This window comes from Lissotriton helveticus, chromosome 4_1, assembly GCF_964261635.1.
Source record: "Lissotriton helveticus chromosome 4_1, aLisHel1.1, whole genome shotgun sequence".
Lineage (NCBI taxonomy): Eukaryota > Metazoa > Chordata > Amphibia > Caudata > Salamandridae > Lissotriton > Lissotriton helveticus.
The window spans coordinates 1692052181-1692067305 of record NC_136063.1 but is presented as its reverse complement, the minus strand read 5'-3'; the positions used below and the strand labels follow the sequence as shown (position 1 = coordinate 1692067305).

The 15125-nt window shown below is 45.4% G+C and overlaps 2 non-coding genes across 2 annotated transcripts; one reads left to right on the top strand and one right to left on the bottom strand.

Annotated features, from left to right (window-relative positions):
• Positions 1-686: 686 nt before the first annotated feature.
• On the bottom strand, positions 687-769 carry TRNAL-UAA (transfer RNA leucine (anticodon UAA)). The gene has a single exon. It is a non-coding gene; the product is annotated as a tRNA-Leu (tRNA).
• A 940-nt stretch (positions 770-1709) lies between these two features.
• Positions 1710-1781, top strand: TRNAE-CUC (transfer RNA glutamic acid (anticodon CUC)). The gene has a single exon. It is a non-coding gene; the product is annotated as a tRNA-Glu (tRNA).
• Positions 1782-15125: the final 13344 nt, after the last annotated feature.

Sequence of the window (15125 nt, the reverse complement as noted above, 5' to 3'; positions counted from 1 at the left end):
TGACAGTGGTCCAGGTGGCCCTGTCTTGTAAATATCCCCTGTAAATTCTGCCCGTGCCTCTGGCACATTGTAAAGTGTGTGTTTTATCTAATGTGTTTTGGGTGTAATACAAAGGCTATTTTTATATAACCTTGTGTGGAGTTTCCTTTGTGGTGGGCCTTTGGGTGTTGTTGCTGGGGTGCGTGCGCAAATACTTAGCCTACATCGCCTCCAAGTTTAGCCTTGCTGCTCGCGCCACGTTACCTAGAGGGTGAGTAGGGGTTATCTTGGCGTGTAACTCCCTTGCCCTGACTTGGGTGTGGTGGTCTCTGACTGACTTTGGCGAAAGCCCTGGCCAGCCGGGGATCCCATTTCCAACAGAGAGCTTGTAGGTGAAATCAAAAAAGGGGAGAAATCTGCAAGAGCCGGTTTAAAAAATTCCAGGGGCAGACCCATGTTCCCCAGGAAGCAAGTACTTCCTCCTGCTCCCTTCAGTGGGAAAAGATATAGGAGGTGAATTTCTCTAAGCAGGGGATCTGCGTAGATGGCACTGTATTGCTTTGGGAAGCATCCATGCTGGTAGCAGAGTAGCAGCAGACCCCACAGCTGAGACTTGAATGGGGACTGTTGGAGAGGGGCAGTGGAAGGGCGCAGGAAAATGCTTTTCAAAAGCATCTGCACTTTATTACAAAGCAGCTGAAAACCCATACCAGGAATGGGGCTCAAACCCATGCGGACAAACGTCCATTGGATCTTAAGTCCAACGCCTTAACCACTCGGCCACCCTGGTGAGACCCAAGGCCCAGCTTTACTCAACTCCCTTTTTCTGCTGGCTGCTGCAGCACCGGCTGTCCAGCAAAAGCTGTTTGCGGAGTTTAAAGGCTTTTGCAGGAGGCTAAAGGTAATTGCTTATGACAAACACACTGTGTGACACCTAACTTTCTCCCACTCGGACTTTACGGGCAATTTTTATATTGGAGTTAGCTTAGTCACAATAAGGGGGTGAGCAAGGCAAGCACACAAGCGCATCTCCTCCCTGGTGGTCTAGTGGCTAGGATTCGGCGCTTTCACTGCCTCGGCCCAGGTTCAATTCCTGGTCAGGGAAGATACCTCTAAAGCATAGATTTGAGTGTTTTGTCCCAGTAGCTTTTTTTAAACGAAGGTCCTTAAAAAGGTACCCCTACCCATAGACGAAAGAGGAGGAAATGGACTAGGTCCCCTGTGCCCCAGGTTGTTTTGCTCCCATTGCCCTCAGCCACCTTTATGCGCACGCACTCCTCCACCCAGTCTGGTGCTCTATGTGTGTGTAAATGGCAGTACCAGCTCACCAGAAAGGTAATTTGCTGGAAACCCCTGCTGTGATGCATACATCTACTTTGGAGCACTCTTCTCCCTTGCACTCTTGAATCGCTTAAGCGCAATGTATTCTTCCAGCAAGCTGAATAACGAGACAGGGTTGAGAAAGTGTTCCAGCTGTCTGTGCGCCATCAGCAGCCACTAGGTGTCCCTCTTGTGTTTTCCCGTGGATCCCGATTGTACAGGAATTCATTGGTTCAGTAGCAAGGGGGAGAGGATGGCCTGTGCTTGGAAGTGACAGACAGTCGGGTGGCATTATGAGGATTTTTTCAAGTTCTGATTCATATGTGCTGTAGAGAAAAATAAGCTTTCAGCCCCCATGAGCTTTGTCATTCGGAAAGCAGTGTATGAACTTTTGCTGCATGGCACTGGGCTCCCTGGTGGTCTAGTGGTTAGGATTTGGCGCTCTCACCGCCGCGGCCCGGGTTTGATTCCCGGTCAGGGAAAAGTCCTTCTTCTGCCCTTGAAAATTGTTCCTTCCCGTAGGTCGCGGGCTTCTCAAAATGAAGTTGCTTTCTGACTCACAGTTTGCCTAGCATCACGCAGTATAGCTCCAAATATCATTTTCGCAAGTTCCCTTTATAGCTGCTTTCCACAGCGGGAGGAAAGTCACTTGTGCAAGGCTCTTGAGCAAGTGAGACCCTGTATTCCAAAGTGCAATTCCTTTTGTAGGCTTCTGACCACATGGCGTTGTGGTAAATAAATAAATAATACCTCTATTTTTGACTGGATATAACAATAACAGATAGCTCAATAAATAAGAGTCAAGATTCGAGGTAGTCGGAGTTTGCAGGTTTAATACAGCATAAAGGACAGGAACAGGACAACCTGCACAGGCAAGATCTGGGATGGCTAGCCAACAGGGGGGCCCCGACAGCTGTCGGGCAGGATCTGGAATGAGCGCGCTAGCTTTTAATAACAGTACATAAGTATATATATAGTTAAAACAATTGCATTACAGTACATACAGTAGGCGTAACAGTGGGTGGGGCTTGTAACAGTCGCGAAAGATAAGGGTGAAAGTAGGTGTAACAAGAGGCGTGAACATAGACATGTGATGTAAACGTAACAGAATATGTCATAAACGGGGCGGAAACATGGAGGGGGCTACCTAAGGAGCCGGGACCTCTAACCTAGTGGTGCGCGCAAACTGACAATGACGTGTTACTAGGAGAAGCTGGGGGCTATGACTTCTGCACTAGAAGAAGAGACTGAAGTCTGGAGTGTCAGAGCGACATGTACCTAAACACTATCTAGTATTTGATGTTTAGAGAACATGTTGATAGAATCCAAAAGTTATCAGGGTAAAGGCTAACAGACTCTAAGACTGGTGCATGCGTTATTCTACATGTAGTGCGTGTTGAGGAATATTAAATGACCATTAATACAGTATTTATCTTACATGGAGACGTAAAGGCTAGACGATGACTGAAACTATTGATGCGATTCAGTAACTTAGGAATGCAGAGAAGGAGAGCTGGACTGATAACTGGAATCATAACATACTCTTGGCAGACTGGCAGGCAGAGCCAGGCCGAGCCGGGCACTGTGAGGCAGGAAGTAAGTGAAGGGTCAGGGATACAGGTGGGGGCTGTATCGCTCCTCAGCGAGGGTTCAGGAGACAGGAGCTGAATCTGAGTCCGGGCCCTTTTGAGGCCTAGAAACGGGGACTTTACAATGAAATAACGTGCACACTGAGAAACGTGGCAACGTAACTTTACATAGGCTCAATACTCGTAGCTTTCACGAGAACTGGAAACTGGCATACTAGAGATGGACACAACTGTAATTGCGTCTTAAATCGATCATGGGGAATACATATGCATATTAATCATGCACATACAACATAGGATGGGGAACACGTAGGGACACAGAACATGGCAAAATTTACTTTTCCACATTCCCTCCTTGTCACTACGTTTCCATCAGGAAACATCAATATTCATGATACCGTCTATCATTTCATACAGTATCATTTGCTCGTCTCGAATTGTCTTGGAACGGGATTTAGGACGGGACTTGGGACTAGGAATACAAGAGGTAGCACAAATGCCGCAAATCGCAGGGCCACATTGTATACAGAGGCAGCAACTGAATATGATCGCTGCTGCAATACCTAGAAATGATAATACTTTCCATCCCCAGGCAGAAATTATACTCCAAAACCAACTGGACCATGTCCAGGTGCCTGGATTCTGGTGTAACTGATGGGCAATTTTATGAAGTCTGGTTATAGCTGAATAAACAGACGGCGCGTTATTAGGAATGAAAATGCAGCAACTAGATCCGATGACTCTACATGCTCTTCCTCTATCGGCCAGTATGACGTCAAGAACGAGACGATTCTGGAGCACGACAAATCTCATAGCAGATTGCTCTTCGGTTAAGTTACCTAGAGCAGAGGCAGTCTCATTCACTACTGCTTCAAGGGTTCTTGTTAACCTACGGATTAACTTACTATTCTGGACAGGTCCTATAAAGAAGAAGAAACCTTTATTGAAATCTGTATATTGTTCTAGAGCAGTTTCAGTTTGATCGACAATTGGAGACTCGATCTCCCTTCTATGTCTAATGTGTACTAGATGTGTGTTTCTGTGATAATCAGATGGGGCTAGAAAAACTGGTGGCAGTAGGAAGGCAATGTAACAGGTTCCCTCCCAATCGAGGGGCAGACGAACATATGCGGTCTGACCACAAACAAAATAAGAATGACGTGAAGCTTTGAAAATAGATTTCCCACTGTCACTATACTCGACAATAGTAGTACAATCACTATGTCCTACATGTACGGAACCATTATTTCTGACACATAATTCGCCTTTGACTGGTAGTACTGAAATAGCAGGTAAGTCTGGAGTAGGATCAGACTGAACATTCAGGACCATGAAATTCGAAGAATAGTTACCCAAATTATAAACTTCATTCTCTAGATCTAACCCTGTTCTGTGGGGAAGACCTTGCTTGTCTGGAAAACATGTACTGTTCAGAAGGGACATATCAGTTGAGGATGACGTTAACGTGGACCAGGCTCCACATGAACCGTTATGTGAAAATGGATAAGGAAAGAGTGGCAGAACTCCCTTCGGTGTCTGGAAAGGGGGGAGTCGACCACACACCCAACAATTAGTGGCATTGCTGGTCTGGTGTGAATAATGTAGCATACGGATGAATGTATTGTTGCGCATAGCAAGACGATAAGATAGTTCGTGAGGAGGCAGATCACTAAACGTGTGCTCTACTGTAGCATTAGAAGACTTATTTACATGAGAAATTGGAAAACATAAATGAAATGCATAACTCGTGCAGGTAACCATTAAGCTGAGAAACAATATAAAACTTAGAAAAATGATACATCGGATTGAGTTTTGACTAACTCTCTCACTATGGGGGTCTATTTCATACATGTCAGATACCTGTCTAACCGTTTCACCTAGGGGAGGACTTAGACAATTAAACTGGCTGACTTATTTTACTAGACCGGAGCTTCTTTGTATACTCCTGCTGCGGAGTTTCCTCTAACAGGGGAGGCTTGGTATCAATGTCATTTGCGGGACCGTCCTTAAGAATAGTATCTTGGCAGTCTTTAAAATCTTGACAATCCTTGGAAATGTTCTTGGAAACAGTTTTTAGTCGGAGTCCGTGAAATTTCTTGACGTGTGACAGGTGCACCCACCCCTTCCTGCCTTCCAACTTGACGGCAGTACGGGTGGTCAAAAGGACTAACTTCGGCTCCTTCCAGCGAGGCTCCAGCGGACTCGAACGATCAAAATTCCGGACGAGAACCAAGCTTCCTGGAACGATTTCATGCGGTTTCACCTCGGTATTGTCTGGAAATGCGGCGGCAACCTGTGAACGACAAGAGTGTAGGGCAGACATCAAGGAAGCGAGGTAATCTGTCAGCATATTACTGGAAACATCTATAATACTTCGGGGTCTGGGTGTACCCCACATATTCGGGGGGCGGCCGAATACGACCTCATAAGGGGACAGACCTGATCTGGAATGTGCGACCATGCGCATATAAAACAAAGCGACTGGCAAGGCAACTAACCAGTCTACACCTTTTTCTTGACAGACTTTGGCAATACGGATTTTCAAGGTTTGATTATGTCTCTCTACGAGACCGGCTGCTTCTGGATGGCGTACACAATGGAACTTCCACTGGTACCCTAACAAAAGGGAAACGTGCTTCATGAGTTCAGATGAGAATGGCTGGCCGTTATCAGAATACACGACCCTAGGGAGTCCATAGCGGGGGAAGAATTCACGAACCAACTGCTTGGCAGTGGTCGCGGCTGTGTAATCTGGGACTGGATATGCTTCTGTCCACCTGGACAAAGCGCATACAACTACAAGGACATACTTGAAACCTCGACATCGCTCCATCTGAATATAATCCATCTGGAGGACTTCAAAAGGGTGGTCAGGGGGCTGGAATCCACCTTGTTCCACCGGGACACTTTTACCTGGATTGAACTGGCAACATATCATACAGGTACGGACTTTCTGCTTGGCTGCAGCTCGTAAATGCTTGTTAAACCAAATGTTCTGGATACTGTCTAACATGGCTTTTTCTCCTAAGTGTGCTGGACTATGTGCGGTATTGATAATGACTTGAACCATTGAGTCGGGGAGAAACCATGTGGCTCTACCCTTCGTCAACCATCCCTGATCTGTCTGGACCCCTCCTTGTTCGGACCATTTCTTAATTTCTTCGGGAGTAGCATGTAACTGGATATCTATGACATCTTGAGTAGGGTCCTTAACTGTCATACAAGTAGTCTGATCTGGAGTGGATGTCTGTGTCGTGTTAACTGGTATGTCTGGAGTCTGAGCTGTAAGCTTGGCTGTTCGATCTGCTAGATCATTACCTTGGGAAATAATGTCTGTAACTTTAGTATGTGCTTTGCACTTCATGATAGCGATAGATGTCGGTAAATGTATTGCATCTAACAGAGCTTGAATGAGGAGACCATGCTGAATCTTGGTTCCATGAGAAGTCATGAAACCTCTCTCCTGCCAGAGCACTCCGAAGTCGTGTACAACTCCGAATGCGTAGCGTGAATCTGTGTAAATATTAACTTTCAGGTTCTTGGCGTGTATGCAGGCTTGTGTCAGAGCGACTAGCTCTGCTGCTTGAGCGGACAGGGTGTCAATACGGTGTGTTTCAATAACTTCAGTGTCAGTAGTCACTGCATACGCGGCTACTAGTTCTCCTGTACTCGTTCTCATACATGAACCATCCACGTAAAGTGTCAGGTCGGGATCTGGTAATGGAATATCTGTCAGGTCTTGTCTTGGCTTAGTCATAGTGTTAACTACTTCCACACAATCATGTGTGGCAGGATTCGAAGTAACTGACGGTAACAGTGTAGCAGGATTTAGAACGTTGCAGCGTCTGATTTCTATGTGTGGCTGGAACAGTGTCAATTCATAACCTGTCAAACGTGCAATTGTCAAGTGTTGAGTCTGTGTTCGGTTTAAAAGAACTTCCACGGAGTGTGGAACTTGTACTGTTAAGGAGTGTCCTAATACTATGGAATCACTTTGTCTGATAGCTAATGCTGTGGCTGCAACTGACTTGAGGCACGCAGGCAGAGCCTGGGCTACTGGATCTAGTGTGCTCGAAAAATAAGCACAGGGCTTGTATTGTCCTGCTTGATCTTGTGTGAGAACAGATAATGCTGTACCATCACGTTCTGTGACAAAAAGTGTAAAAGGCTTATTGTAGTTTGGTGTAGCTAGAACGGGAGCTTGGCATAAAGCTTTCTTTAACTCATTGAAACTAAGTGTATGTTCAGATGTCCAAGGGAGGACAGTCGATACGGCTGCCTCCTGTGTCGTTAACTGTATCAGTGGCTTGGCTAGAAATGCATACTGAGGAATCCATTGTCTGCAATAAGAAGTAAGGCCGATAAAAGCACGTACCTCCTTCTGTGTCTTGGGCTGAGGAAGACTCGCTATTAACTGGATGCGATCGGGTGTCAACTGCCTACCCCACTTGGACAGTAAGTGGCCTAAGTAGATCACTTGCTGGACACAGAATTGAAGCTTTGAAGGAGACACCTTGTGCCCCATCTCGGCTAGGAAATACAGAACTGTAAGTGATGCTCGCTCGCAAGCACGTTCAGAACGGGCTGTGATCAGTAGATCATCGACATACTGGAGCAGGGCAGTGTCAGTTGGCATGTGAATGTTGTCTAGTTGTCTCTTAAGTGCTTGACTGTAAATACTAGGACTTTCTGTGAAACCTTGAGGAGCTCGTGTGAATTTATAGCTGCTTCCATTTAAACAAAAACCGAAAAGGTATTGGCTGTCTGGATGAATGGGGACACTGAAAAATGCATTCTTTAGGTCGATTACTGTAAAAAATATTGCCTCAGAATCAATGGCTGTCAATAGAGATGAGATATCTGGAACAACTGGATACTGAGGAATAATACATTTATTGAGTTCTCGAAGGTCAATCACTAATCGATATACTGGGGGTGCATTTGGATCAGTACGTTTCATGACTGGAATGATCGGAGAATTACATACATTGGAGTCAGTTTCTACAACTACTCCTTGAGCCATGAGCTCGTCAATAATTTTGGATAAGGCTGCTACAGCCTCAGGTGGCAATCTGTACTGTCTGATTCGTGGCAGGACTATACCTTGCTTGAGAGTCACACGATGAGGTGTGATTTGCATGAAACCAACATCAGTTGGACCTTGCGCCCATAGATGCTGCGGGACATTTGACAATCTCGGATCAAAATCTCGTAATACATAGTGACCCTTGAAGTCACGTAAAAACAAACGTATTCCCTCTGGGGAACAGCAAATAACTGCACCTAATTCTTTCAGTGTCTTAATACCTAACACATTTTCTGGACATGACTTCGTAAGCAATAGATCAGTAGTTCGGGACAATGGACCTACTTCTAGAGTAACTGGCTTTGATATCTCGTTTACAATAGGCTTTCCTGAAAATCCAAGGGAAACATTTCTAGAGCCTGAGAGCGGAGCCCCTGGAACCTCGTCGTGACTTATAGTAGTCCTACTTGCCCCTGTATCAATCAGAAACTTTCTGTCTTTCCCTAATACTTGACTATGAACATAGGGACCTTCTTGATCTACAGGAATCTCGATGAGAGGCAAGCCTACCTCCCTCTCTAGGCTGTTTCATGAATACGCTTGATACTCTGGATACTCTGTCTGGGCATACTGGTACATCTGCTGTGTAACATGCTGTGTTGCAGCTATAGGCTGCGGTGCTGGAACTGTCTGTTGTGCATTCTGTGGCTGAGAAGTCTGTGAAACTTGTTCTTGTCTAGGCGGACGTGGTCTTTCTTTAGTTTTACCAGTGGCTATATTGTGTTTCAGAACTGCACACTCGTTTATAAAATGACCTGGCTGTTTACAATAATTGCATGTCCCTTTAACGGGAGGTGCAGGATGACTGGCTTGATGCGGACCCCTCTTCTGACTGTCTTGAGGAACAGATTGTGCAACTAGTACTTTCATTTTCGTGTCTTTCATACGTCTTCTCTCGTGTTCTTGCTCTTCCCTGATTCTATTCTGGTGATACTGGAGCATCTGTAACATCTGTGACGGAGTACTAGCTTGCCATGTACTTTCGACTTTCAAAACTCTATTCTTAACTTGTGGACTTGAATTCTCGACTAATTTAGTAACAAAAAGATGAGGGTATGACTCACTACTCGTCTTCAAACCACTGTTTATTATAAAACATTTCTCAAATCTAGAATAAAAATCACTAGTGTCTTCGTCTTGTTTCTGTTTACAGGCTGAGATTGCATCCCAGTCTTCCTTTTTAGTGGCTAATAATCTAGGCAAAACTTGTATTAACAGTTCAGGTAATTCTTTACATTTGTCTCCAAGACCGGTACCTGGTACTCGTATCTTATCTTCAGCTTCTAGAGCTGTCCAATCGATCTTTTTCTCTCCCACCTCCCAATCTTTTTCCTTGAGTTTCTCATATATGCCCGCAGGCAACAGGACTTTTAACATTTTAATAATATCTGGATACGTGTATTCTCCCATACGGAGCATGTCTTTTAATTCTCGGTGGAACCCTGCTGGATCTTTGTCGTGACAGGGAATTAATTTCTTCATCTCTAAGAGTTCCATCTTGGTAACTGGGGTGTAAACAAATACTCGTTGCATTTCACCATCCGCTGTCCTAACTGGGTGTACTTCTCGTAGTGGATGCTGTCTGTCTATATAAAACGGTTTACTTTCTGGAGGTGAGACATGAACAAAATGCGGGTTCAGAAACGTCCTATATTTGTGGCGCTGTTCTAGAATGACACTAATTAAATCGGTACCTAAACCTTTCCATCTATACTGGAGTAACTCGTTCAGGATATCATGTAACGGACCTGGACCAGAATGTTGACCCTCATACAGTGTAATGAGGTGTTGGATCATATACATACCCACCAGTCGCTGCTCGGCTGGGGGCAGTTTCAGAAACATTTGTGCCACTATTTCGTCTGGAAAAGTGGTAGAATCAGTAATCCATCGGACTGCTGATCGGGCTAGTTCTTGTTCATGCATGGTACTTAACTCACTATAACCGATTCGTGATTTCAGAATTTGATCGGTAGCTTGAAATACTTGTTCTAGGGAACCTTGTTCCGGTGCTGGAAGATGAAAAACTTTCTTGTGTTCTAGGCGTAAATGTCGGTCTGGAAATCTAGATTTACCTACATACGCTATTCTGGCGGTATTCTCGTCCTCTACCTCTTCAGTAGAAGAGTCATTTTCTTTCTCGCTTCCTAGAGCTTCTTTGCGTTGTTCGTGTAACCTTATTATTTCTTTACGAATTTTCTTGTACATACTCTCTATACTATTGAGTGTCTTGTGCTTACCCTCGGCTATATTATCACTCCACCTTGTCAGAACTTTCATTTCGGTCGGATCTTTAGTCGGGGAATCTTGTTCCCGTATTAAACAATTGATCAGAAACTTTAATAGCATCAACTGGATCTCGGATTTCCTGAGAGACATGACTTCAGCAATACTTTCTGGATCTTGTCCTGTACGAATGAAACGATACATTCTGTCTAGATCTTCTTTCATATTCGGTAGGGTGACCAAATACTCGGACACCTGTCTTATACGTACGGAATATAGAACCATACTATCCTCGCCTGGGACTGGATCATAACAGCATTCAGTAAGAACTCGTCTGATTTCTGCAATAGACTTATATTTGGGCGTACGCTGTAACGCACGTTCATGTAACTCGACTGTTCCTAAACGTCTACTTGGCGGCGGGGTACCAGGAGGACCTCCTCCCGCGGCCCCTATACTGGAATCGTCGACTGATACTCTTCGTGCTGGCAGAGTGACTGATGTGGCGGGAAGTTGTACTACGGGCTGGACTGGGGGTACCGTAACAGGTACTGCAACAGGTGCCCCGGTGGCTGGAAGACCATGAATTACATTATTTACAGGAGCTGGTGGAACAGGATTTGCATATTCTGGGACTGTGTCGTCCAAATAGGACGAGAGAAAAATATCAGCTGCGGTCGGTTTGTGACGTAGCTTGGTCGGAACTAAGGGTGGCGGAAAATTACTGGATGCCTCCGGGGTTGCTTTTGGCAAGCCCTCGGCAAGAAGAGGATACATACCCTTAATGAGGGCATTCCTCTGTCTGTCTGACTGTTCTGTTTTAACTCGTTCACCTATTTCGACTAATTCCCTTTCTTGGGCTCTTTCTAAGGATTCTCTACTTAATTCTGACTTTCTGATTTCTTTTTCGGTTCTTTTATGAGATTCTTTGCGCCATAACTCGATGGCATCTTTCTGTGACTGTCTGGCTTTCTTTTTCCATAATACTTCTTCTACTCGCATGATGCACTCGGCATCCCACGTACCTGATACGGGCCATCTATACTTTTCTTCTAACTGTTTGGTGTACTCCACCCATAAATCTAGATATAATATAGCACTTATGCCATGCTTCTGATACATAAAATGACCTGGCCTGTCCCTAGGCGGGACAGGAACTGCTTCTTCTAACAGACCTTTTCTAGTTTTTAACTGACGTAGTTTTGAGAGCAGCGGCATGACTGAACTGTAGTCTAGACACAATACAATACACAATGAACACGATAATTACACCACTTTCATACCACGACATTGAAATACATGAATGACATTTAAAATAACAGTTCTGACAAAATACTACCTGGAATACTGAAAACAGAATACATGAATTTCTCGAGAACAGAACGGACTAGAACAGAAACTAGATGCACTGCTAAAACAGTACGAAACTTACCGGTCTCATAAAGAGACACGTCAGGACCCGCATCCACCTAAGTGGACACTTCGTGTTGGATCTGCGTACCCAAACCCACGGACCAGAGACAATACACTTGACCCTGTCTAGATACTACCCCAGCAACGGTACTCACCGGGCAGCAAGAACGGAAGGCCTCGGACTGGACTGGACTGCTACGACGACGGACGGACGAACTTCGGACTTCTGTTACGGGTGGGCCTCCGGATACCTCGGACCTTGGACTCTCGGCTTGGGCTCTGGTCGGGACTCGCCGCGTTCCTCCACCGCCTCGTCTGGATGCTGGACCGCAACCTCCGTCTCCTCCGTGGGCCTGAGGGATACTTGAAGCAGAAATATCTGCACGTGCACGGTATGGGTCCGTCACGGCTGCAGAGGATCAGGGGGCTTGCGTGGCTTCACCGGCGCGTGGGGAATGGGCAAGTCCCTATTCGGGCGCCATTATGTGGTAAATAAATAAATAATACCTCTATTTTTGACTGGATATAACAATAACAGATAGCTCAATAAATAAGAGTCAAGATTCGAGGTAGTCGGAGTTTGCAGGTTTAATACAGCATAAAGGACAGGAACAGGACAACCTGCACAGGCAAGATCTGGGATGGCTAGCCAACAGGGGGGCCCCGACAGCTGTCGGGCAGGATCTGGAATGAGCGCGCTAGCTTTTAATAACAGTACATAAGTATATATATAGTTAAAACAATTGCATTACAGTACATACAGTAGGCGTAACAGTGGGTGGGGCTTGTAACAGTCGCGAAAGATAAGGGTGAAAGTAGGTGTAACAAGAGGCGTGAACATAGACATGTGATGTAAACGTAACAGAATATGTCATAAACGGGGCGGAAACATGGAGGGGGCTACCTAAGGAGCCGGGACCTCTAACCTAGTGGTGCGCGCAAACTGACAATGACGTGTTACTAGGAGAAGCTGGGGGCTATGACTTCTGCACTAGAAGAAGAGACTGAAGTCTGGAGTGTCAGAGCGACATGTACCTAAACACTATCTAGTATCTGATGTTTAGAGAACATGTTGATAGAATCCAAAAGTTATCAGGGTAAAGGCTAACAGACTCTAAGACTGGTGCATGCGTTATTCTACATGTAGTGCGTGTTGAGGAATATTAAATGACCATTAATACAGTATTTCTCTTACATGGAGACGTAAAGGCTAGACGATGACTGAAACTATTGATGCGATTCAGTAACTTAGGAATGCAGAGAAGGAGAGCTGGACTGATAACTGGAATCATAACATACTCTTGGCAGACTGGCAGGCAGAGCCAGGCCGAGCCGGGCACTGTGAGGCAGGAAGTAAGTGAAGGGTCAGGGATACAGGTGGGGGCTGTATCGCTCCTCAGCGAGGGTTCAGGAGACAGGAGCTGAATCTGAGTCCGGGCCCTTTTGAGGCCTAGAAACGGGGACTTTACAATGAAATAACGTGCACACTGAGAAACGTGGCAACGTAACTTTACATAGGCTCAATACTCGTAGCTTTCACGAGAACTGGAAACTGGCATACTAGAGATGGACACAACTGTAATTGCGTCTTAAATCGATCATGGGGAATACATATGCATATTAATCATGCACATACAACATAGGATAGGGAACACGTAGGGACACAGAACATGGCAAAATTTACTTTTCCACAGCGTGCGGCAGGAAGTCTCCTTTGACAGGCCTGCAGGCTTTGTTTCCAAATGGCATCCTGGACCCATTGCAACCCACCTTTTTGCTAAAATGGAAGTCTGGATCTGGGTAGGAAAAAACTGAGCTGCACGTACGGAAGGAACAGAGGCCAGCGGAAGGGTGGGTGTGGCCAGGGCTGTCTAATTTGCATACTGACCTGTGGCATCTTGGGAATGTACAAGCTTTGGAGCTTAACGGGTGCTGCAGGGGTCTGCCTGGCCAGAGAGATGCCTGTCTGGTGCTCCGACCGTGCCTTCCATTCGAGCATGGAGGGCGAGGGACCAGGGTCTTCCTCATATACAGAGGTGTGGGCGTGGGGAGGATGGGGACTGGGGGAGCCACCAGTGCATCTCCCGTTTGGAAGCGAGAGGAGGTGGAGGTGGGAAACTCAGCTCAATTTTTTTCTCCATGTCCTGTAGACAAGCTGATGCAGCCAGGCCTGTATCAGCAGATCGTGCTCCACCGGCATGGGAGAGCCTGCAGGCACAAATAAAAAAGGGGAGATATCCGCAAGAGCTGGTTTAACAAATTCCAGGGGCAGGCCCATGTTCCTCAAGGAGCAAGTACTTCCTCCTGTTCCCTTCAGTTGAACAAGACATAGGAGTTGTATTTCTCTAAGATGGGGCTCTGCATAGATGGCACTGGATTGCTTTAGGAAGCATCCATGCTGGTTAGATTGTAGCAGCTGCCCCACAGTTGAGAGTTGAATGGGGACTGTTGGGGAAGGGCAGCGGTAGGGGAAGGAGGGCGGAGGAAAAGGCTTTTCAAAAGTACCCTCACTTTCCTACAAACCTGCTGAAAATCCATACCTTGAACGGGGCTTGAACTCATGTGTGCAAATGTCCATTGGATCTTAAGTCCAAAGCCTTAACTACTCAGCCACTAGGGTGAGACCCTAGGCTTAAGTTTACTCAACTCCCCTTTTATGCTGGTTGCTGCAACGCCGGTTGTCCAGCAAGAGGTGATTGCAAAAATGAAATGCTTTTGCAGGAGGTTAAAGGTAATTGCTTATGACAAACACACTGCGTGACACCTAACTTTCTCCCACTAGGACTTTTACTGTAAATCTCTACATTGGACTTAACTCAGTCACAATAAGGAAGTGAACAAGGCAGGCAGAGGACTGAAGTTTCTACCCGGTGGTCTAGAGGTTAAAATTAAGCTCTTTCACTGTTATGGCTCAGGTTTGATTCCTGGTCATGGAAGCTTTCTCAAAGGAATTGATGTATGTAATTAATTCACGCAATGCAGCCATTTTGAATCTAATTACCTTAAAAAGACACCCATACCTATAGACGAAAGCAGAGGAAAGGGTCTGGGTCCTCTGTACCCAAGTTTGCTTTGCTCCTGAAAGGGTCGGGCCCATAAGTTCTGGATCTGTTCTAGAGACACAATCTGATGGTTCTTTTCAGCAACATGAAAGCATAGAGAGGAAAAAGTTGTTATTAATGCCAATCAATTCAACAGAAAATTATCTTGATACATAGTAACCACAGACAACTACATAAGGTTAGTTAATTTATTACAAAGCTATGAATAACTGAACATAAAGAAACCTCAAAATGAGCGTGTACAAATACATCGGAATCAGCATAAAGCCAAATTTGCGAATAAATTTGAGATGGTACAACATGCACAAAACATTTAGCACAAAAAATATTATGTAGAGAATCAAAAACTATGAGTGCAAGTTTCCCTGCACCAAGGGTTGATGAGAATAAAGCATGAATCTATCCCTACCCTAGCACTAAAATGGCATCCCTACCTAAGAATTCTCAAGG